The sequence below is a fragment of the Procambarus clarkii genome, chromosome 3 (genome assembly GCF_040958095.1).
Source record: "Procambarus clarkii isolate CNS0578487 chromosome 3, FALCON_Pclarkii_2.0, whole genome shotgun sequence".
Taxonomy (NCBI): domain Eukaryota; kingdom Metazoa; phylum Arthropoda; class Malacostraca; order Decapoda; family Cambaridae; genus Procambarus; species Procambarus clarkii.
The window spans coordinates 24,790,886-24,817,388 of NC_091152.1; positions in this window are offsets into that span (position 1 = coordinate 24,790,886).

Here is a 26,503-nt window from a genome sequence, read left to right on the forward strand (position 1 = left end):
CAATAACAATGGTCACTACACCATAACAATGGTCACTACACAATAACAATGGTCACTACACAATAACAATGGTCACTACACAATAACAATGGTCACTACACAATAACAATGGTCACTACACAATAACAATGGTCACTACACAACAACAATGGTCACTACACAATAACAATGGTCACTACACAACAACAATGGTCACTACACAACAACAATGGTCACTACACAACAACAATGGTCACTACACAATAACAATGGTCACTACACAATAACAATGGTCACTACACAACAACAATGGTCACTACACAATAACAATGGTCACTACACAACAACAATGGTCACTACACAATAACAATGGTCACTACACAATAACAATGGTCACTACACAACAACAATGGTCACTACACAATAACAATGGTCACTACACAATAACAATGGTCACTACACAACAATGGTCACTACTCAATAACAATGGTCACTACACAATAACAATGGTCACTACACAACAACAATGGTCACTACACAATAACAATGGTCACTACTCAATAACAATGGTCACTACACAATAACAATGGTCACTACTCAATAACAATGGTCACTACACCATAACAATGGTCACTACACAATAACAATGGTCACTACACCATAACAATGGTCACTACACAACAACAATGGTCACTACACAATAACAATGGTCACTACTCAATAACAATGGTCACTACACAATAACAATGGTCACTACTCAATAACAATGGTCACTACACCATAACAATGGTCACTACACAATAACAATGGTCACTTCACAACAACAATGGTCACTACACAATAACAATGGTCACTACACAACAACAATGGTCACTACACAATAACAATGGTCACTACACAATAACAATGGTCACTACACCATAATAATGGTCACTACACAATAACAATGGTCACTACACAATAACAATGGTCACTACACCATAATAATGGTCACTACACCATAACAATGGTCACTACACAATAACAATGGTCACTACACCACAACAATGGTCACTACACAACAACAATGGTCACTACACCACAACAATGGTCACTACACCACAACAATGGTCACTACACAACAACAATGGTCACTACACAACAACAATGGTCACTACACAACAACAATGGTCACTACACAATAACAATGGTCACTACACAACAACAATGGTCACTACACAATAACAATGGTCACTACACAATAACAATGGTCACTACACAACAACAATGGTCACTACACAATAACAATGGTCACTACACAACAACAATGGTCACTACACAATAACAATGGTCACTACACAATAACAATGGTCACTACACCATAACAATGGTCACTACACCACAACAATGGTCACTACACAATAACAATGGTCACTACACAATAACAATGGTCACTACACAACAACAATGGTCACTACACAACAACAATGGTCACTACACAATAACAATGGTCACTACACAACAATAATGGTCACTACACAATAACAATGGTCACTACACAACAATAATGGTCACTACACAATAACAATGGTCACTACACAATAACAATGGTCACTACACAACAACAATGGTCACTACACAATAACAATGGTCACTACACAATAACAATGGTCACTACACAACAACAATGGTCACTACACAATAACAATGGTCACTACACAATAACAATGGTCACTACACAATAACAATGGTCACTACACAACAACAATGGTCACTACACAACAACAATGGTCACTACACAATAACAATGGTCACTACACAATAACAATGGTCACTACACAACAACAATGGTCACTACACAATAACAATGGTCACTACACAACAACAATGGTCACTACACAATAACAATGGTCACTACACAATAACAATGGTCACTACACAACAACAATGGTCACTACACAATAACAATGGTCACTACACAATAACAATGGTCACTACACAATAACAATGGTCACTACACAACAACAATGGTCACTACACAACAACAATGGTCACTACACAACAACAATGGTCACTACACCATAACAATGGTCACTACACAATAACAATGGTCACTACACCACAACAATGGTCACTACACCATAACAATGGTCACTACACAATAACAATGGTCACTACACCATAACAATGGTCACTACACAATAACAATGGTCACTACACAATAACAATGGTCACTACACAACAACAATGGTCACTACACAATAACAATGGTCACTACACAATAACAATGGTCACTACACCATAACAATGGTCACTACACAATAACAATGGTCACTACACAACAACAATGGTCACTACACAATAACAATGGTCACTACACCAATAACAATGGTCACTACACAACATACAATGGTCACTACACAATAACAATGGTCACTACACAATAACAATGGTCACTACACCATAACAATGGTCACTACACAATAACAATGGTCACTACACAATAACAATGGTCACTACACAATAACAATGGTCACTACACAATAACAATGGTCACTACACAATAACAATGGTCACTACACAACTAACAATGGTCACTACACAATAACAATGGTCACTACACAATAACAATGGTCACTACACAATAACAATGGTCACTACACAACTAACAATGGTCACTACACAACAACAATGGTCACTACACAATAACAATGGTCACTACACAACAACAATGGTCACTACACAATAACAATGGTCACTACACAATAACAATGGTCACTACACAACAACAATGGTCACTACACAATAACAATGGTCACTACACAATAACAATGGTCACTACACAATAACAATGGTCACTACACAATAACAATGGTCACTACACAATAACAATGGTCACTACACAATAACAATGGTCACTACACAATAACAATGGTCACTACACACATACAATGGTCACTACACAATAACAATGGTCACTACACAATAACAATGGTCACTACACAACAACAATGGTCACTACACAATAACAATGGTCACTACACAATAACAATGGTCACTACACAATAACAATGGTCACTACACAATAACAATGGTCACTACACAATAACAATGGTCACTACACAACAACAATGGTCACTACACAATAACAATGGTCACTACACAATCAACAATGGTCACTACACAATAACAATGGTCACTACACAATAACAATGGTCACTACACCATAACAATGGTCACTACACAATAACAATGGTCACTACACAACAACAATGGTCACTACACAACTAACAATGGTCACTACACAATAACAATGGTCACTACACAACAACAATGGTCACTACACAATAACAATGGTCACTACACCAATAACAATGGTCACTACACAACAACAATGGTCACTACACAACAACAATGGTCACTACACAATAACAATGGTCACTACACAATAACAATGGTCACTACACAATAACAATGGTCACTACACAACAACAAGTCACTACACAATAACAATGGTCACTACACAACAACAATGGTCACTACACAACAACAATGGTCACTACACAATAATAATGGTCACTACACAATAACAATGGTCACTACACAACAACAATGGTCACTACACAATAACAATGGTCACTACACAATAACAATGGTCACTACACCATAACAATGGTCACTACACAATAACAATGGTCACTACACCACAACAATGGTCACTACACCATAACAATGGTCACTACACAATAACAATGGTCACTACACCATAATAATGGTCACTACACCATAACAATGGTCACTACACCATAACAATGGTCACTACACAACAATAAGTCACTACACAACAACAATGGTCACTACACAATAACAATGGTCACTACACAACAACAATGGTCACTACACAACAACAATGGTCACTACACAATAACAATGGTCACTACACAATAACAATGGTCACTACACAACAACAATGGTCACTACACAATAACAATGGTCACTACACAATAACAATGGTCACTACACAATAACAATGGTCACTACACAATAACAATGGTCACTACACAACAACAATGGTCACTACACAATAACAATGGTCACTACACAACAACAATGGTCACTACCCAATAACAATGGTCACTACACCATAACAATGGTCACTACACAACAATAAGTCACTACACAACAACAATGGTCACTACACCATAACAATGGTCACTACCCAATAACAATGGTCACTACACAATAACAATGGTCACTACACAACAACAATGGTCACTACACCATAACAATGGTCACTACACCATAACAATGGTCACTACACAACAATAAGTCACTACACAACAACAATGGTCACTACACCATAACAATGGTCACTACACAATAACAATGGTCACTACACCATAACAATGGTCACTACACAATAACAATGGTCACTACACCATAACAATGGTCACTACCCAATAACAATGGTCACTACACAATAACAATGGTCACTACACAACAACAATGGTCACTACCCAATAACAATGGTCACTACACCATAACAATGGTCACTACACAACAATAAGTCACTACACAACAACAATGGTCACTACACCATAACAATGGTCACTACACAATAACAATGGTCACTACACAATAACAATGGTCACTACCCAATAACAATGGTCACTACACAATAACAATGGTCACTACACAACAACAATGGTCACTACACAATAACAATGGTCACTACACAACAACAATGGTCACTACCCAATAACAATGGTCACTACACCATAACAATGGTCACTACACAACAATAAGTCACTACACAACAACAATGGTCACTACACAATAACAATGGTCACTACACCATAACAATGGTCACTACACAATAACAATGGTCACTACTCAATAACAATGGTCACCACACCATAACAATGGTCACTACACAATAACAATGGTCACTACACCATAATAATGGTCACTACACCATAACAATGGTCACTACACAATAACAATGGTCACTACACCACAACAATGGTCACTACACAACAACAATGTCACTACACAACAACAATGGTCACTACACAATAACAATGGTCACTACACAATAACAATGGTCACTACACCATAACAATGGTCACTACACAACAATAAGTCACTACACAACAACAATGGTCACTACACAATAACAATGGTCACTACACCATAACAATGGTCACTACACAATAACAATGGTCACTACACCATAACAATGGTCACTTCACAATAACAATGGTCACTACTCAATAACAATGGTCACTACACAACAACAATGGTCACTACACAACAATAATGGTCACTACACAACAATAATGGTCACTACACAACAATAATGGTCACTACCCACTGGGGAGCACCAGGAGTCCCTCTGGGTGACAAGCGCCGGCCCCGCCCCACACAGAACACTATTGGCCTAGTAACAAAGGAAGTAGTTAAAAGGTGTTCATCAGTGCTTACCTGTATACTAAGAGAAGCAAAACTTTTATATTATGAGAGTAGATTCAAAGAAGCAAAAGGCAACATGAAAAGCACATGGAGAGCCAACTCTAACATCCTAGGAGCTAAACAACACTCATATAACCAGATAAATTCAAATTCAATTTCAAATTCAAATTCTTATTCAGGTAAAAGTACATACACAGATGATGAGTTACAAACATAGTGTTGGGTTAATAGATAGAGCTTGTACGTACAATACGTAAAACCTTTAATACACATAGCGTTTCGGGCAAAGTGTGGGGGAAAAAAGACACTTAGAGAAGCGAAAGAAGAATCCGTGGTTTAATAGGGCATGTACCATGGGTACATGCCCTATTGTTACATTGTTACAATCTTACCATGGGTATTGAAAGAGTATGTAGAAGCACTTTGCTTGCCACTCTCCATAATGTATAGTACGTCAGTGGAGATGAGAGACCTACCAGAAATATGGAAGATGGTTAAATGTGATCCCCATATACAAAAAGGGTGACTGACAAGAGGCACTGAACTACAGGCCAGTGTACTTAACTTGTATACCATGCAAGGTGTTGGAGAAGATTGTGAGAAAAACTTAGTAATACATCTGGAGGGAAGGGACTTCGTGACAACCCATCAACATGGGTTCAAGGGGAAATCTTGCCTTACTGGCTTAATAGAATTCTACGAACAGGTGACAAAGATTAAACAAGAAAGAGAGGGCTGGGCGGACTCGGATCAATCCTGTTTCTGATAAATGTAAATGATCTCCCAGAGGGTATAGACTCATTCCTCTCAATTTTTGCTGTCGACGCCAAAATTATGAGAAGGATTAAGAGGAGGACAGCTTGAGGCTTCAAGAAGACATGGACAAGCTGCAGGAATGGTAGCACAAATGGTTGTTAGAGTTTAAGCCAAGCAAATGTAATGTAGTGAAGATAGGTGTAGGGAGCAGGAGGCCAGATACAAGATATCATTTGGGAGGTGAAACTATTCAAGAGTCAGAGAGAGAAAAAGACTTGGGGGTTGATATCACGCCAGACCTGTCCCCTGCAGTCCATATTAAGAAGATAACATCAGTGGCATACGGCCTTTAGAAACTTGTGTACGGAATCTTTCAGAACTATGTATACCACATATGTCAGACCAATCCTGGAGTATGCGGCTCCAGCATGGAGTCCATATCTAGTCAAGCATAAGACTAAACTGAAAAAGGTTCAAAGGTTTGCCACCAGACTAATACCCGAATTGAGGGGTATGAGCTACGAGGAGGCTACAGGAATTAAACCTCACGTAACTGGGAGACAGAAGAGTTGGAGGGGACATGATCACTACATACAAGATTCTCAGAGGCATTGATAGGGTAGATAAAGACAGGCTATTTACCACAAGGGGCACACGCACTAGGGGACACAGGTGGAAATCGAGTGCCCAAATGAGTCATAGAGACGTTAGAAAGAATTGTTTCAGTGTCAGAGTGGTAGACAAGTGGAATGCATTAGGAAGTGATGTGGTGGAGGCTGACTCCATACACAGTTTGAAGTGTAGATATGATTGAGCCCAATGGGCTCAGGAACCTGTATATTAGTTGATTGACAGTTGAGAGGCCGGACCAAAGAGCCAGAGCTCAACCTCCACAAACACATCTAGGTAAGTACACACACACACACACAGTAATGGAAACTATCAGGAGAAAACACCAAGCCGTTGACTATATAACACTGGGAAGGGGTCAGGATAAGAATTTGGGATGGGACGGAGGGAAGGAATGGTACCCCACCACTTGGACGGTCGGGTATTGAACGCCGACCTGCATGACGCGATGTGTGATTGGGCGTCGGTATGGGTCTTGGTATTAAAGTTATGGAGCGGACCAAACTTCTGGAAGTGGGTGAACACCTCTTTCTGGGTACGTTTGAAGGAGACATTGGACACATGAATCACGTGATTCTTGCCGTCGTCCTTAGCCAACATTCCGTCGGGATCCGGGTTGTATTGTGCCGCGGCGAAGGGAGTGCATCCCCCGACCGTTAGTGGGGAGAAGTCACAACTGAGAACCCTCTCGAAGGCATCCCCGCCGGTATATATTACGAGCGCCTCTTGGCGGCCCAAGAGAGCTCCGTCCTTCCCCAACTCCTCTCTCTTCTCAACATTAAACTTCTGAACTCTCTGAATTTTGTCAATTTTTTTTTATAGTGTTGATGAGTGAGGCTGTGGTGGATATTGTATATTTTCACGATTAACTGAAGTCCCTGATTATCCGTTGATCTGCTATTGATGGCATTATGATATTGATGTCATCGTCGTCGTCACTATCATCATCGGTGACATCATTACACATATCGGTCTTCGTACATTCAGACGAGCCGGTGACATCCCTGTCACTATAAATCTTAGTTCTCTCCTCATCTTCCTCAGCTGCGTGGCCTTCCTCCTCCTCATCCTTTTACCCTGCCTGGTCCTCTTCCTCAGTTCCCTCCTCATTCTTTTACCCTGCCTGGTCCTCTTCCTCAGTTCCCTCCTCATCCTTGTAACCTGCCTCGTCCTCCTCCTCACTTCCCTCCTCATTCTCCTCCTCATTTCCCTCCTTATCCACCTCTACACCATGATGTGACTGTGGCTGTCCTCCCCGCGTCACCTACGCAACCATCTGGACCAGCAGGACCATGCCAACAGCCGGTAGCCAAATGTCCCACTAAACGGTGCCACCATGGTGGCTCTCTGGCACCTGTCCTACCTGCAGGAGGAACACCTTCAGGTCCTCCACCTACTGAGTTAATAGTCGGTGTCGTTGGAATGATCCGACTGCTGGCACCCAGTACCACAAGGACTCCACCTCCGGGTCACACCGTGGCACTGTCGCACGTTGAAACATCTTTGTTGCCAAACTTTGGACCAGACTCTGGCTACTGCGGGTCTCCCATCCTATTACCTGCTTCCGTAGCAGGAAGAGCTGGGCGTCCGCCTCGGTTTCCTTCCATCCAAACCACAATTGTAAACACAACACCGTCAGAAGCACCAAGGAAACACTTACCCTAAACAGTAAAATCCAAGACATTTTGGCAGCACAAAATTTAGAGATAGAAGCCAGAAATAATGATGATCATATCACTGATGCCAACAATATAGTCAGGTTGGAATTTCACCAGAAATTCTAAGTTGAGAGGTTTAGCAAGACTGGCGGAGGTGGCAGCAACAGTGGTGGTGAGAGTCACACGTTCTTATGTCTGGGAACATGTGCTAAAGCTGTCCAGGAACATAATGGAGGAGTCGGTAAGCAGGAAACAACTGATTCACCTTCAACTGCCTTATCAACTAAGAGTGGATGACGCAGAGCGTTACTGTGTCCACTGTGTTGCAGCCAAACAACAGAAGTATTGTCTTGCTTCCAGCGGCGTCAGTATAAGTGTTGGCAACACAGGGCCATAGTGAACATTGCTAAGTTATTAGTGGAACACAGAGGCATAGTGAACATTGTTAAGTTATTAGTGGAACACAGAGGCATAGTGAACATTGTTAAGTTATTAGTAGAACACAGAGGTATAGTAAACATTGTTAAGTTATTAGTGGAACACAGAGGCATAGTGAACATTGTTAAGTTATTAGTGGAACACAGAGGCATAGTAAACATTGTTAAGTTATTAGTGGAACACAGAGGCATAGTGAACATGGTTAAGTTGTTAGTGGAACACAGGGGCATAGTGAACATTGCTAAGTTGTTAGTGGAACACAGAGGCATAGTGAACATTGCTAAGTTGTTAGTGGAACACAGATGCATAGTGAACATTGCTAAGTTGTTAGTGGAACACAGGGCCATAGTGAACATTGCTAAGTTATTAGTGGAACACAGAGGCATAGTGAACATTGCTAAGTTGCTAGTGGAACACAGGGCCATAGTGAACATTGCTAAGTTATTAGTGGAACACAGAGGTATAGTGAACATTGCTAAGTTGTTAGTGGAACACAAGGGCATAGTGAACATTGCTAAGTTGTTAGTAGAACACAGAGGCATAGTGAACATTGCTAAGTTATTAGTGGAACACAGGAGCATAGTGAACATTGTTAAGTTATTAGTGGAACACAGGAGCATAGTGAACATTGTTAAGTTATTAGTGGAACACAGAGGCATAGTGAACATTGTCAAGTTATTAGTGGAACACAGAGGCATAGTGAACATTGTTAAGTTACTAGTGGAACACAGAGGCATAGTGAACATTGTTAAGTTATTAGTGGAACACAGAGGCATAGTGAACATTGTCAAGTTATTAGTGGAACACAGAGGCATAGTGAACATTGTTAAGTTATTAGTGGAACACAGAGGCATAGTGAACATTGCTAAGTTATTAGTAGAACACAGAGGCATAGTGAACATTGTTAAGTTATTAGTAGAACACAGAAGCATAGTGAACATTGTTAAGTTATTAGTGGAACACAGAGGCATAGTGAACATTGCTAAGATATTAGTAGAACACAGAGGCATAGTGAACATTGTTAAGTTATTAGTGGAACACAGAGGCATAGTGAACATTGCTAAGTTATTAGTGGAACACAGAGGCATAGTGAACATTGCTAAGTTATTAGTAGAACACAGAGGCATAATGAACATTGTTAAGTTATTAGTGGAACACAGAGGCATAGTGAACATTGTTAAGTTATTAGTGGAACACAGAGGCATAGTGAACATTGCTAAGTTATTAGTGGAACACAGAGGCATAGTGAACATTGCTAAGTTATTAGTAGAACACAGAGGCATAGTGAACATTGTTAAGTTATTAGTGGAACACAGGGCCATAGTGAACATTGCTAAGTTATTAGTGGAACACAGGAGCATAGTGAACATTGTTAAGTTATTAGTAGAACAGAGAGGCATAGTGAACATTGTTAAGTTATTAGTGGAACACAGAGGCATAGTGAACATTGTTAAGTTATTAGTGGAACACAGAGGCATAGTGAACATTGTTAAGTTATTAGTGGAACACAGGGCCATAGTGAACATTGTTAAGTTATTAGTGGAACACAGGGCCATAGTGAACATTGCTAAGTTATTAGTGGAACACAGGGGCATAGTGAACATTGCTAAGTTATTAGTGGAACACAGAGGCATAGTGAACATTGTTAAGTTATTAGTTGAACACAGAGGCATAGTGAACATTGCTAAGTTATTAGTGGAACACAGGGGCATAGTGAACATTGCTAAGTTATTAGTGGAACACAGAGGCATAGTGAACATTGTTAAGTTATTAGTTGAACACAGAGGCATAGTGAACATTGCTAAGTTATTAGTGGAACACAGAGGCATAGTGAACATTGTTAAGTTATTAGTGGAACACAGAGGCATAGTGAACATTGTTAAGTTATTAGTTAAACACAGGGCCATAGTGAACATTGTTAAGTTATTAGTTAAACACAGGGCCATAGTGAACATTGTTAAGTTATTAGTGGAACACAGAGGCATATTGAACATTGTTAAGTTATTAGTTGAACACAGAGGCATAGTGAACATTGCTAAGTTATTAGTGGAACACAGGGGCATAGTGAACATTGTTAAGTTATTAGTGGAACACAGGGGCATAGTGAACATTGTTAAGTTATTAGTTGAACACAGAGGCATAGTGAACATTGCTAAGTTATTAGTGGAACACAGGGGCATAGTGAACATTGTTAAGTTATTAGTGGAACACAGGGGCATAGTGAACATTGTTAAGTTATTAGTGGAACACAGGGCCATAGTGAACATTGCTAAGTTATTAGTGGAACACAGAGGCATAGTGAACATTGTTAAGTTATTAGTGGAACACAGAGGCATAGTGAACATTGCTAAGTTATTAGTGGAACACAGAGGCATAGTGAACATTGCTAAGTTATTAGTGGAACACAGGGCCATAGTGAACATTGCTAAGTTGTTAGTGGAACACAAGGGCATAGTGAACATTGCTAAGTTGTTAGTAGAACACAGAGGCATAGTGAACATTGCTAAGTTATTAGTGGAACACAGGAGCATAGTGAACATTGTTAAGTTATTAGTGGAACACAGGGGCATAGTGAACATTGTTAAGTTATTAGTGGAACACAGGAGCATAGTGAACATTGTTAAGTTATTAGTGGAACACAGAGGCATAGTGAACATTGTCAAGTTATTAGTGGAACACAGAGGCATAGTGAACATTGTTAAGTTATTAGTGGAACACAGAGGCTTAGTGAACATTGTTAAGTTACTAGTGGAACACAGAGGCATAGTGAACATTGTTAAGTTATTAGTGGAACACAGAGGCATAGTGAACATTGTCAAGTTATTAGTGGAACACAGAGGCATAGTGAACATTGTTAAGTTATTAGTGGAACACAGAGGCATAGTGAACATTGCTAAGTTATTAGTAGAACACAGAGGCATAGTGAACATTGTTAAGTTATTAGTAGAACACAGAAGCATAGTGAACATTGTTAAGTTATTAGTGGAACACAGAGGCATAGTGAACATTGCTAAGTTATTAGTAGAACACAGAGGCATAGTGAACATTGTTAAGTTATTAGTGGAACACAGAGGCATAGTGAACATTGCTAAGTTATTAGTGGAACACAGAGGCATAGTGAACATTGCTAAGTTATTAGTAGAACACAGAGGCATAATGAACATTGTTAAGTTATTAGTGGAACACAGAGGCATAGTGAACATTGTTAAGTTATTAGTGGATCACAGAGGCATAGTGAACATTGCTAAGTTATTAGTGGAACACAGAGGCATAGTGAACATTGCTAAGTTATTAGTAGAACACAGAGGCATAGTGAACATTGTTAAGTTATTAGTGGAACACAGGGCCATAGTGAACATTGCTAAGTTATTAGTGGAACACAGGAGCATAGTGAACATTGTTAAGTTATTAGTAGAACAGAGAGGCATAGTGAACATTGTTAAGTTATTAGTGGAACACAGAGGCATAGTGAACATTGTTAAGTTATTAGTGGAACACAGAGGCATAGTGAACATTGTTAAGTTATTAGTGGAACACAGGGCCATAGTGAACATTGTTAAGTTATTAGTGGAACACAGGGCCATAGTGAACATTGCTAAGTTATTAGTGGAACACAGGGGCATAGTGAACATTGCTAAGTTATTAGTGGAACACAGAGGCATAGTGAACATTGTTAAGTTATTAGTTGAACACAGAGGCATAGTGAACATTGCTAAGTTATTAGTGGAACACAGGGGCATAGTGAACATTGCTAAGTTATTAGTGGAACACAGAGGCATAGTGAACATTGTTAAGTTATTAGTTGAACACAGAGGCATAGTGAACATTGCTAAGTTATTAGTGGAACACAGAGGCATAGTGAACATTGTTAAGTTATTAGTGGAACACAGAGGCATAGTGAACATTGTTAAGTTATTAGTTAAACACAGGGCCATAGTGAACATTGTTAAGTTATTAGTTAAACACAGGGCCATAGTGAACATTGTTAAGTTATTAGTGGAACACAGAGGCATATTGAACATTGTTAAGTTATTAGTTGAACACAGAGGCATAGTGAACATTGCTAAGTTATTAGTGGAACACAGGGGCATAGTGAACATTGTTAAGTTATTAGTGGAACACAGGGGCATAGTGAACATTGTTAAGTTATTAGTTGAACACAGAGGCATAGTGAACATTGCTAAGTTATTAGTGGAACACAGGGGCATAGTGAACATTGTTAAGTTATTAGTGGAACACAGGGGCATAGTGAACATTGTTAAGTTATTAGTGGAACACAGGGCCATAGTGAACATTGCTAAGTTATTAGTGGAACACAGAGGCATAGTGAACATTGTTAAGTTATTAGTGGAACACAGAGGCATAGTGAACATTGCTAAGTTATTAGTGGAACACAGAGGCATAGTGAACATTGCTAAGTTATTAGTGGAACACAGGGCCATAGTGAACATTGCTAAGTTATTAGTGGAACACAGAGGCATAGTGAACATTGCTAAGTTATTAGTGGAACACAGGGCCATAGTGAACATTGCTAAGTTATTAGTGGAACACAGAGGCATAGTGAACATTGCTAAGTTATTAGTGGAACACAGGGCCATAGTGAACATTGCTAAGTTATTAGTGGAACACAGAGGCATAGTGAACATTGCTAAGTTATTAGTGGAACACAGAGGCATAGTGAACTTTGCTAAGTTATTAGTAGAACACAGAGGCATAGTGAACATTGTTAAGTTATTAGTGGAACACAGAGGCATAGTGAACATTGTTAAGTTATTAGTGGAACACAGAGGCATAGTGAACATTGTTAAGTTATTAGTGGAACACAGAGGCATAGTGAACATTGTTAAGTTATTAGTGGAACACAGAGGTAGAGTAAACAGTCACATTGTCTCTGGATATATATTAATCCACTTCCTGTGGTCTGTCGGTCTCTGTTGTTCAGAGAAAACAGTAGTACTTGTTCTCTCACCAGGTGTGTGGTGAGTGCTGGCTGTAACCTGTCACCAGGTGTGTGCTGAGTGCTGGCTGTAACCTGTCACCAGGTGTGTGCTGAGTGCTGGCTGTAACCTGTCACCAGGTGTGTGCTGAGTGCTGGCTCTAACCTGTCACCAGGTGTGTGCTGAGTGCTGGCGGTAACCTGTCACCAGGTGTGTGTGCTGAGTGCTGGCTGTAACCTGTCACCAGGTGTGTGCTGAGTGCTGCCTGTAACCTGTCACCAGGTGTGTGCTGAGTGCTGGCTGTAACCTGTCACCAGGTGTGTGCTGAGTGCTGGCTGTAACCTGTCACCAGGTGTGTGCTGAGTGCTGGCGGTAACCTGTCACCAGGTGTGTGTGCTGAGTGCTGGCTGTAACCTGTCACCAGGTGTGTGCTGAGTGCTGCCTGTAACCTGTCACCAGGTGTGTGCTGAGTGCTGGCTGTAACCTGTCACCAGGTGTGTGCTGAGTGCTGGCTGTAACCTGTCACCAGGTGTGTGCTGAGTGCTGGCTGTAACCTGTCACCAGGTGTGTGCTGAGTGCTGCTGTAACCTGTCACCAGGTGTGTGCTGAGTGCTGGCTTGTAACCTGTCACCAGGTGTGTGCTGAGTGCTGGCTTGTAACCTGTCACCAGGTGTGTGCTGAGTGCTGGCTGTAACCTGTCACCAGGTGTGTGCTGAGTGCTGGCTGTAACCTGTCACCAGGTGTGTGCTGAGTGCTGGCTTGTAACCTGTCACCAGGTGTGTGCTGAGTGCTGGCTGTAACCTGTCACCAGGTGTGTGCTGAGTGCTGGCTGTAACCTGTCACCAGGTGTGTGCTGAGTGCTGGCTGTAACCTGTCACCAGGTGTGTGCTGAGTGCTGGCTGTAACCTGTCACCAGGTGTGTGCTGAGTGCTGGCGGTAACCTGTCACCAGGTGTGTGCTGAGTGCTGGCTGTAACCTGTCACCAGGTGTGTGCTGAGTGCTGCCTGTAACCTGTCACCAGGTGTGTGCTGAGTGCTGGCTGTAACCTGTCACCAGGTGTGTGCTGAGTGCTGGCTGTAACCTGTCACCAGGTGTGTGCTGAGTGCTGGCTGTAACCTGTCACCAGGTGTGTGTGCTGAGTGCTGGCTGTAACCTGTCACCAGGTGTGTGTGCTGAGTGCTGGCCTGTAACCTGTCACCAGGTGTGTGCTGAGTGCTGGCTGTAACCTGTCACCAGGTGTGTGCTGAGTGCTGGCTGTAACCTGTCACCAGGTGTGTGCTGAGTGCTGGCTGTAACCTGTCACCAGGTGTGTGCTGAGTGCTGCCTGTAACCTGTCACCAGGTGTGTGCTGAGTGCTGGTTGTAACCTGTCACCAGGTGTGTGCTGAGTGCTGGTTGTAACCTGTCACCAGGTGTGTGCTGAGTGCTGGCTGTAATCTGTCACCAGGTGTGTGCTGAGTGCTGGTTGTAACCTGTCACCAGGTGTGTGCTGAGTGCTGGCTGTAACCTGTCACCAGGTGTGTGCTGAGTGCTGGTTGTAACCTGTCACCAGGTGTGTGCTGAGTGCTGGCTGTAACCTGTCACCAGGTGTGTGCTGAGTGCTGGCTGTAACCTGTCACCAGGTGTGTGCTGAGTGCTGGCGGTAACCTGTCACCAGGTGTGTGTGCTGAGTGCTGGCTGTAACCTGTCACCAGGTGTGTGCTGAGTGCTGGCTGTAACCTGTCACCAGGTGTGTGCTGAGTGCTGGCTGTAATCTGTCACCAGGTGTGTGCTGAGTGCTGGCTGTAACCTGTCAGCAGGTGTGTGCTGAGTGCTGGTTGTAACCTGTCACCAGGTGTGTGCTGAGTGCTGCCTGTAACCTGTCACCAGGTGTGTGCTGAGTGCTGCCTGTAACCTGTCACCAGGTGTGTGCTGAATGCTGGTTGTAACCTGTCACCAGGTGTGTGCTGAGTGCTGGCTGTAACCTGTCACCAGGTGTGTGCTGAGTGCTGGTTGTAACCTGTCACCAGGTGTGTGCTGAGTGCTGGCTGTAACCTGTCACCAGGTTATAATAATAATCTAGGTCGAGGGAGGGGGTAGACGTACCGTGCGCGCTCCGTTAAAATCGTGACATTAACAGGGATTCGTAGGACTACTGCCGTGGATTACTGATTACAGACAAGTGCATAGTGACCGCTGGAAAATTGAAAATAGTCATTAACAATAGAACTTTGTGTTAAATAGAGAATAAACGGGAGACCACGTGTGAGCCAGTGAACGAGGCTTTGTGTACATGCGTGTATTAGGATAAAAAAAAACGAAACAAAAAAAATAGTGAACGGTGATTCGTGGAACAGTGATGTGGAACGGGTATCACAACAACATATAAGTTGGAAGTGAATATTATAAATATAGAACACTAGAAATATAGAATAGTGGCAAGAGGCGGCATCAGTGGTTATAAATCGGGTAACTGGAAGCTGGTGACATCAACCTGGGCCACAAGAGGTCACCTGTACCGACCGGGGGACCAGCCTCGCTACCTACGCTAAGTACCTGCCATAAAGTTTGAACAAAATAACACACATAATATTACAAATATACGATATACATATAATATTATAATATTAAACATATAAATATATATACATATATATTGTTACAAATATACAATATACATATAATATTATAAATATATAGATATATACAACAAAACAAGGCAATATGGGAGTAAATAAACAAATTTGTGGCCACTGTAACAACTCCTTAAAGACGAAGGTAACGGGAATTGAATGTTATATCTGTAAGACTAGATTCCATTCGGCTTGTACAGGAGTGAGTAACACTACGGCACTGAGAGATGGCCACTTGCTCTGGGTGTGTAAAAATGACCTGCCAGCTTGGAATATCCTAAAAAACCTTCTAGATAACATGACGCATGAACGGAAAACATCATTCATTGGAAGCCTACCAGCCATCCAGAAGGAGTGGGAAAGGAACAACAATTCTAATATACAAGGGGCGGAGGCTATAGTCAGGGATGAAACTGAGGCTGAAACTCAGGAAGTTGCAAACTCTGACTCAGTAGGCCTGGATGTAGATGACATTAAACTAGAAAGTGTACCTGACAGCTCGATAGGTACAGACACCACGACGGTTCTCGATAGAGCAATTCAGAACAGAAGGACAGACTTATGCAAATTTTATGCAAAGGGCATATGCAGACATAGATATGCTGGTAATAAGAAAGGATTAGAATGCAGTTACCAACATCCCAAAAAATGTTTAAATATGCTTAGGAAAGGTGAGTGTCGATTTGGATCAATATGTAGGTTTTTCCATTCTGACATGTGCCAAACCTCACTGGAGGACAGAAAATGCTATGACCTTAGCTGCCCACACTTTCACGTGAAAGGCACGGAACGCTACATAAAGAGTGGCAAGCAGGATAATGAATTTGGAGGAAACTCTATAAATTTTTTATACCAGACCGGCAGAGAATTCAAAAGGAGCAGCATGGAGAGTGTATGGAACTGGATGCCAGATCCACTGGCATTCCAGAATTACAGATACAATTACCCACCGAAAGGGAACTACAACTACGACAGAAAACTGCCCTACAACAATCAGTACTGGTCAGAACAAACACATTATGTCCACGATTAATGGACGTGCCGAAAAAGTCTCCCATTCAAACTATCACTAATAGAGTAACTTCATTCATCTTTGCCAACATACAAGGACTGAAAACAAGAACAAACAACAAAGTACAGTTCATAAATGGCCTCCTCACGGAGTCAAATGCAGTATTTGGAGCTTTCACAGAAACCCATGCAGGGGAATTGTTGGACAGTGAGATCTGGATTCCAGGATATAACCTATACAGGTGTGATAGGAAAATTAGGTCACATGGAGGAGTGGGTCTGTATATTAGGGAAGACCTTGTATGCTCGGAGCTCCTAAACGTTACAAATGAGGTGGTAGAGGTACTGGGATTAAAAATAGAGAAAATAAATTTAGTGATTATACTAATATACAAACCGCCAGATGCAACGGCTGAGGAATTCACAGAACAGATAAGCAAAATAGAGAATAGCCTTGATAATTTGGAGAACCCGATACCTGATATTATTTTCCTAGGTGACTTCAACTTGCCTAGTCTCAGGTGGAAAATAGCAAACAATAATATTATACCAGGAAATCTATCAGGACCTAACCAACCACAGATTAGAGAACTACTTAGATTCTGTGACAAATTTTCACTCAATCAGCAGATATCGGAGCCAACGAGAAATGAAAATATTCTAGATCTGGTCTTTACGAACAATGAAGACATTATCAGAGACATTACGATATCAGATACCACATACTCAGATCACAAACTCATTGAAGTGCAAACGACCATCAATACTCAGAATAGACCTAAAACGTTGATAAAGCGAGAGGGACTATTCAGTAAATTCAATTTTAATAATAAAAGGATAGACTGGGAGATAATAAACAGGGAACTTACAAACATTCCATGGGGAACTGTTCTAAATAATACAAGTCCTACAGAAGGAATAGAAAAACTTACTTCAGAAGCGTATCAAGTCTGTCTGAAACACGTTCCTTTGAGGAAAGCCAGAAAGAGATCTAACGTAGAAAGAGAACGCAGACGACACTATAAACGCAGGAAAAAAATAACGGAACTGCTTATGCAGACACGAATTTCCCGTCAAAGAAGGAATAATTTAAATAGGGAGATTGAAGAAATCGAGCGGAAATTGAAACACTCATATGAAACTGAAGAAAGGCAGTTAGAACAGAAAGCAATTCAGGAAATAAAGAAAAATCCAAAATATTTCTTCTCATATGCGAAATCAAAAGCAAAAACCACTGCCAGTATTGGACCTATTCGTACAAGTGAAGGTTCATACACGGAGGATGACAAAGAAATTAGTGAAATCCTAAAAAAGCAGTATGAGGACATGTTTAGCACTCCAATAAACAACATGAAGGTGGAAGATCCAGACAATTTCTTTATGCGGGATATTCAAACCCCGGTAAATATAACTGATATAAACACGAGCGCACTAAATTTTGAAAAAGAAATTGAAAACATGCCCATGCACTCGGCCCCAGGTCCAGACTCATGGAATTCAATATTTATAAAGAAATGCAAAGTGCCGGTAGCACAGGCACTCAGTATAGTGTGGAGGAAGAGCTTGGACACGGGGGAGATACCAGATGCACTTAAAGTAGCAGACATAGCCCCTCTACACAAGGGAGGGAGCAAAGCATTGGCAAAAAATTATAGACCAGTTGCACTAACATCGCACATCATAAAAGTATTTGAGAGAGTGATTAGGAGTCAGGTCACCAATTTCATGGAGACCAATGACCTTCATAACCCAGGCCAACATGGATTTCGAGCGGGAAGATCGTGCCTCTCACAGCTACTTGAGCACTACGACAAAGTCACTGAGGCATTAGAAGAGAAACAGAATGCTGATGTGATATACACGGACTTCGCAAAGGCCTTCGATAAATGTGACCATGGCGTGATAGCACACAAAATGAAGTCAATGGGAATAACCGGTAAAGTAGGACGCTGGATACTCAGTTTTCTGTCAAACAGGACTCAGCGAGTAACTGTCAACCATATAAAATCTAGTCCAAGTGCAGTGAAAAGCTCTGTACCTCAGGGTACAGTCCTTGCACCACTGCTTTTCCTTATTCTCATATCAGATATAGACAAAAATACAAGTCACAGCTTCGTATCATCCTTTGCAGATGACACAAAAATCAGTATGAAAATTACCTCGGCTGAGGACATTGAAAAACTTCAAGCTGATATTAATAAAGTTTTCGACTGGGCATCAGAAAATAACATGATGTTTAACAGTGATAAATTCCAGGTACTCAGGTACGGTAAAAATGAGGACCTTAAACATAATACAGAGTACAAAACACAATCAAATGTACCCATAGTAGGAAAACAGCATGTAAAGGATTTGGGAATAATAATGTCGGACGACCTAACGTTTAAGGAGCATAACCAAGCAAATATTGCGACAGCCAGAAAAATGATAGGATGGATTACGAGAACTTTCAAATCCAGGGATCCCATCACAATGGTTGTACTCTTCAAGGCACTTGTGTTGTCCCGTCTTGAGTACTGCTCAGTACTCACTTCCCCTTTCAAAGCAGGAGAGATTGCTGAAATAGAGGGAATACAGAGAACATATACGGCACGCATAGATGCAATAAAGCACCTAAATTATTGGGATCGTCTCAAAGCCCTCCAAATGTACTCACTAGAAAGAAGACGAGAGAGATATCAAATAATATACACCTGGAAGATACTGGAGGGCCAAGTACCAAATCTACACAGTAAAATAACAACGTACTGGAGTGAACGACATGGAAGAAAATGTAGAATAGAACCAATGAAGAGCAGAGGTGCCATAGGCACAATCAGAGAACACTGTATAAACATCAGAGGTCCGCGGTTGTTCAACGTCCTCCCAGCAAGCATAAGAAATATTGCCGGAACAACCGTGGACATTTTCAAGAGGAAACTAGATTTATTCCTCCAAGGAGTGCCGGACCAACCGGGCTGTGGTGGGTATGTGGGCCTGCGGGCCGCTCCAAGCAACAGCCTGGTGGACCAAACTCTCACAAGTCGAGCCTGGCCTCGGGCCGGGCTTGGGGAGTAGAAGAACTCCCAGAACCCCATCAACCAGGTATCAACCAGGTATCAACCAGGTGTGTGCTGAGTGCTGGCTGTAACCTGTCACCAGGTGTGTGCTGAGTGCTGGCTGTAACCTGTCACCAGGTGTGTGCTGAGTGCTGGCTGTAACCTGTCACCAGGTGTGTGCTGAGTGCTGGCTGTAACCTGTCACCAGGTGTGTGCTGAGTGCTGGCTGTAACCTGTCACCAGGTGTGTGCTGAGTGCTGGCTGTAACCTGTCACCAGGTGTGTGCTGAGTGCTGGCTGTAACCTGTCACCAGGTGTGTGCTGAGTGCTGGCTGTAACCTGTCACCAGGTGTGTGCTGAGTGCTGGTTGTAACCTGTCACCAGGTGTGTGCTGAGTGCTGGTTGTAACCTGTCACCAGGTGTGTGCTGAGTGCTGGCTGTAACCTGTCATCAGGTGTGTGCTGAGTGCTGGCTGTAACCTGTCACCAGGTGTGTGCTGAGTGCTGGTTGTAACCTGTCACCAGGTGTGTGCTGAGTGCTGGTTGTAACCTGTCACCAGGTGTGTGCTGAGTGCTGGCTGTAATCTGTCACCAGGTGTGTGCTGAGTGCTGGCTGTAATCTGTCACCAGGTGTGTGCTGAGTGCTGGCTGTAATCTGTCACCAGGTGTGTGCTGAGTGCTGCCTGTAACCTGTCACCAGGTGTGTGGTGAGTGCTGGCTGTAACCTGTCACCAGGTGTGTGCTGAGTGCTGGCTGTAATCTGTCACCAGGTGTGTGTGCTGAGTGGAAAAACGGCAAAATATTGCCCAATTCGATGATATTTTGTTTAAATCACATAAAGGAAAAGGGGATGATAAAGGTCAAAATATTGCTAAATTCGATGATTTTTAGTACAAAACAAAATGCAAGAAAACTTGCTTAAAAATGCAAAATTTGCGAAATTCTGAGATTTGAAGGCCAAATCACATATCGTGATACTACATGAAATAGTATCGAAATATTGGTAAAAATGAATATATTTACGTATTTTAACGAGAAACAAATAGTTGATTGAAAATGAAGTGTATAAAGTTAATTTCTAATCAATTATATGTTTGCATCATTTTTATCGTATATATAATGAATTAATAACAATAAAGTGAAAATTCACAAAAACGTGGAAAAACGGCAAAATATTGCCTAATTTGATGATATTTTGTTTAAATCATATAAAATAAAAGGGGATGATAAACGTCAAAATGTTCGATGATTCGATGATTTTTGGTACTAAACAAAATGCGAGAAACTTGTTTAAAAATGCAAAATTTGCTATATTCTGATATATATATATATGTCGTACCTAATAGCCAGAACGCACTTCTCAGCCTACTATTCAAGGCCCGATTTGCCTAATAAGCCAAGTTTTCATGAATTAATGTTTTTTCGTCTACCTAACCTACCTAACCTAACCTAACCTAGCTTTTTTTGGCTACCTAACCTAACCTTACCTATAAATATAGGTTAGGTTAGGTTAGGTAGGGTTGGTTAGGTTCGGTCATATATCTACGTTAATTTTAACTCCAATAAAAAAAAATTGACCTCATACATAGAGAAAAGGGTTGCTTTATCATTTCATAAGAAAAAAATTATAGTAAATATATTAATTCAGGAAAACTTGGCTTATTAGGCAAATCGGGCCTTGAATAGTAGGCTGAGAAGTGAGTTCTGGCTACTAGGTACGACATATATATATATATATATATATATATATATATATATATATATATATATATATATATATATATGTCGTACCTAGTAGCCAGAACGCACTTCTCAGCCTACTATGCAAGGCCCGATTTGCCTAATAAGCCAAGTTTTCATGAATTAATGTTTTTTCGACTACCTAACCTACCTAACCTAACCTAACCTAACTTTTTCTGCTACCTAGCCGAACCTAACCTATAAAGATAGGTTAGGTTAGGTTAGGTAGGGTTGGTTAGGTTCGGTCATATATCTACGTTAATTTTAACTCCATTAAAAAAAATTGACCTCATACATAATGAAATGGGTAGCTTTATCATTTCATAAGAAAAAAATTAGAAAAAATATATAAATTCATGAAAACTTGACTTATTAGGCAAATCGGGCCTTGCATAGTAGGCTGAGAAGTGCGTTCTGGCTACTAGGTACGACATATATATATATATATATATATATATATATATATGTCGTACCTAGTAGCCAGAACTCACTTCTCAGCCTACTATGCAAGGCCTGATTTGCCTAATAAGCCAAGTTTTCATGAATTAATGTTTTTTCGACAACCTAACCTACCTAACCTAACCTAACCTAACGTTTTCGGCTACCTAACCTAACCTAACCTATAGAGGTTAGGTTAGGTTAGGTAGGGTTGGTTAGGTTCGGTCATATATCTACGTTAATTTTAACTCCAATAAAAAAAAATTGACCTCATACATAATGAAATGGGTAGCTTTATCATTTCATAAGAAACAAATTTGAGAAAATATATTGATTCAGTAAAACTTGGCTTATTAGGCAAATCGGGCGTCGCATAGTAGACTGAGAAGTGAGTTCTGGCTACTAGGTACGACATATATATATATATATATATATATATATATATATATATATATATATATATGTCGTACCTAGTAGCCAGAACGCACTTCTCAGCCTACTATGCAAGGCCCAAATTGCCTAATAAGCCAAGTTTTCCTGAATTATTATATTTTCTCTAATTTTTTTCTTATGAAATGATAAAGCTACCCATTTCATTATTTATGAGGTCAATTTTTTTTTTATTGGAGTTAAAATTAACGTAGATATATGACCGAACCTAACCAACCCTACCTAACCTAACCTAACCTATCTTTATAGATTAGGTTAGGTTAGGTAGTAGAAAAAGTTAGGTTAGGTTAGGTTAGGTAGGTTAGGTAGTCGAAAAACAATTAATTCATGAAAACTTGGCTTATTAGGCAAATCAGGCCTTGCATAGTAGGCTGAGAAGTGCGTTTTGGCTACTAGGTACGACATATATATATATATATATATATATATATATATATATATATATATATATATATATATATATATATATATATATATATATATATATATATATATATATATATATATGTCGTACCTAGTAGCCAGAACTCACTTCTCAGCCTACTATTCAAGGCCCGATTTGCCTAATAAGCCAAGTTTTCCTGAATTAATATATTTACTATAATTTTTTTCTTATGAAATGATAAAGCTACCCTTTTCACTATGTATGAGGTCAATTTTTTTTTATTGGAGTTAAAATTAACGTAGATATATGACCGAACCTAACCAACCCTACCTAACCTAACCTAACCTATATATATAGGTAAGGTTAGGTTAGGTAGCCAAAAAAAGCTAGGTTAGGTTAGGTTAGGTAGGTTAGGTAGACGAAAAAACATTAATTCATGAAAACTTGGCTTATTAGGCAAATCGGGCCTTGCATAGTAGGCTGAGAAGTGAGTTCTGGCTACTAGGTACGACATATATATATATATACATATATATATATGTCGTACCTAGTAGCCAGAACGCACTTCTCAGCCTACTATTCAAGGCCCGATTTGCCTAATAAGCCAAGTTTTCCTGAATTAATATATTTACTATATTTTTTTTCTTATGAAATGATAAAGCAACCCTTTTCTCTATGTATGAGGTCAATTTTTTTTTATTGGAGTTCAAATTAACGTAGATATATGACCGAACCTAACCAACCCTACCTAACCTAACCTAACCTATATTTATAGGTAAGGTTAGGTTAGGTAGCCAAAAAAAAGCTAGGTTAGGTTAGGTTAGGTAGGTTAGGTAGACGAAAAAACATTAATTCATGAAAACTTGGCTTATTAGGCAAATCGGGCCTTGAATAGTAGGCTGAGAAGTGCGTTCTGGCTATTAGGTACGACATATATATATATATATATATATATATATATATATATATATATATATATATATATATATATATATATATATATATAAATATATATATATATATATATATATATATATATATATATATATATATATATATATATATATCTGAAAACTCACACCCCAGAAGTGACTCGAACCCATACTCCCAGAAGCAACGCAACTGGTATGTACAAGACGCCTTAATCCACTTGACCATCACGACCGGACATAATGAGGTGATAGCCGAGGCTATTTGAACCACCCCACCGCCGGCACTCGGATAGTAATCTTGGGCATAGCATTTTACCAAATCACCTCATTCTTTGGGGCACACATGAGGAACACAAATGCGAACAAGCCTGAATGGTCCCCAGGACAATATGCAACTGAAAACTCACACCCCAGAAGTGACTCGAACCCATACTCCCAGAAGCAACGCAACTGGTATGTACAAGACGCCTTAATCCACTTGACCATCACGACCGGACATAATGAGGTGATAGCCGAGGCTATTTGAACCACCCCACCGCCGGCACTCGGATAGTAATCTTGGGCATAGCATTTTACCAAATCACCTCATTCTTTGGGGCACACGTGAGGAACACAAATGCGAACAAGCCTGAATGGTCCCCAGGACAATATGCAACTGAAAACTCACACCCCAGAAGTGACTCGAACCCATACTCCCAGAAGCAACGCAACTGGTATGTACAAGACGCCTTAATCCACTTGACCATCACGACCGGACATAATGAGGTGATAGCCGAGGCTATTTGAACCACCCCACCGCCGGCACTCGGATAGTAATCTTGGGCATAGCATTTTACCAAATCACCTCATTCTTTGGGGCACACGTGAGGAACACAAATGCGAACAAGCCTGAATGGTCCCCAGGACAATATGCAACTGAAAACTCACACCCCAGAAGTGACTCGAACCCATACTCCCAGAAGCAACGCACCGGGTATGTACAAGACGGGGTGTACATACCAGTACATCAACAGGAAATCTACGGGAGAAAAACTAAACTATCACTGAACGATCCTTTTTGACATCTTTTTTGTTATTGTTCTGTCTCCCCCCCCAAGCACGTGTTGCACGGCTCTAATCCCCCCAGCACGTGTTGCACGGCTCTAGTCCCCCCAGCACGTGTTGCATGGCTCTAGTCCCCCCAGCACGTGTTGCACGGCTCTAGACCCCCCTGCACGTGTTGCACGGTTCTAGTCCCCCAGCACGTGTTGCACGGCTCTAGTCCCCCAGCACGTGTTGCATGGCTCTGGTCCCCCAGCACGTATTGCATGGCTCTGGTCCCCCCAGCACGTGTTGCACGGCTCTAGTCCCCCCAGCACGTGTTGCACGGCTCTAGTCCCCCCCAGCACGTGTTGCACGGCTCTAGTCCCCCAAGCACGTGTTGCACGGCTCTAGTCCCCCAGCACGTGTTGCACGGCTCTAGTCCCCCAGCACGTGTTGCACGGCTCTAGACCCCCCTGCACGTGTTGCACAGCTCTAGTCCCCCCAGCACATGTTGCACGGCTCTAGACCCCCTGCACGTGTTGCACCGTTCTAGTCCCCCAGCACGTGTTGCACGGCTCTAGTCCCCCAGCACATGTTGCACGGCTCTAGTCCCCCCAGCACGTGTTGCACGGCTGAAGTCCTCCATCACATGTTGCACGGCTCTAGTCCCCCAGCACGTGTTGCACGGCTCTAGACCCCCCTGCACGTGTTGCACGGCTCTAGTCCCCCAGCACGTGTTGCACGGCTCTAGTCCCCCAGCACATGTTGCACGGCTCTGGTCCCCCAGCACGTGTTGCACGGCTCTAGTCCCCCCAGTACGTTTTGCACGGCTCTAGTCCCCCAAGCACGTGTTGCACGGCTCTAGTCCCGCAGCACGTGTTGCACGGCTCTAGTCCCCCCAGCACGTGTTGCACGGCTCTAGTCCCCCAGCACGTGTTGCACGGCTGAAGTCCTCCAGCACATGTTGCACGGCTCTAGTCCCCCCAGCACGTGTTGCACGGCTCTAGTCCCCCCAGCACGTGTTGCAC